The sequence below is a fragment of the Merops nubicus genome, unplaced genomic scaffold (assembly GCF_000691845.1).
Source record: "Merops nubicus isolate BGI_N331 unplaced genomic scaffold, ASM69184v1 scaffold30471, whole genome shotgun sequence".
Classification (NCBI taxonomy): Eukaryota; Metazoa; Chordata; class Aves; order Coraciiformes; family Meropidae; genus Merops; species Merops nubicus.
In genome coordinates this window covers 3,011-3,435 of record NW_008590833.1, presented here as the reverse complement: position 1 = coordinate 3,435, position 425 = coordinate 3,011, and the positions used below count along the sequence as shown (strand labels likewise).

At 44.7% G+C, this 425-nt stretch overlaps 1 protein-coding gene across 5 annotated transcripts in view; it reads right to left on the bottom strand.

Annotated features, from left to right (window-relative positions):
- ANP32E (acidic (leucine-rich) nuclear phosphoprotein 32 family, member E) overlaps positions 1–425 on the bottom strand; it is a 7,428-nt gene that overhangs the window by 5,035 nt on the left and 1,968 nt on the right. The gene's annotated exons all lie outside the window — the stretch shown is intronic.

Here is a 425-nt window from a genome sequence, read left to right as displayed (position 1 = left end):
CCTCAGGGGCAACTGAAACCTCCCCTGGGGTGACTTGAGGCTGGTTCCTCTTGTCCTGTCACTATTGTTATCATACCTGAACGTGGGACTGAAGCCAGTAGCAGAAAGTTACTTTGGGATTTTTGAGACAAAACAATGTGCTTGTCCCCTCACTTTGTGCCATTTAACAGCAACAAAGTGCTTCCCTACTGACAACAAGTTATTTTGAGAGTATTTATCTTTGTAGCAATACCTTTAATCAAATTCCCTTAAACTGAGAAGGCTTTTGCCAGAACACTCAAAACCTCTGACAAAGTGTTCTCCTTCTGTACCAGTGTGTTAATACCAAATAACTTCTGGAAGTCTGCTTCAAAAATGAGAGCACAGAATGGTGTGAGTGTGTTCCAGGAGTCACTCCCCCCCCCCCCACCACACCACACCACTCA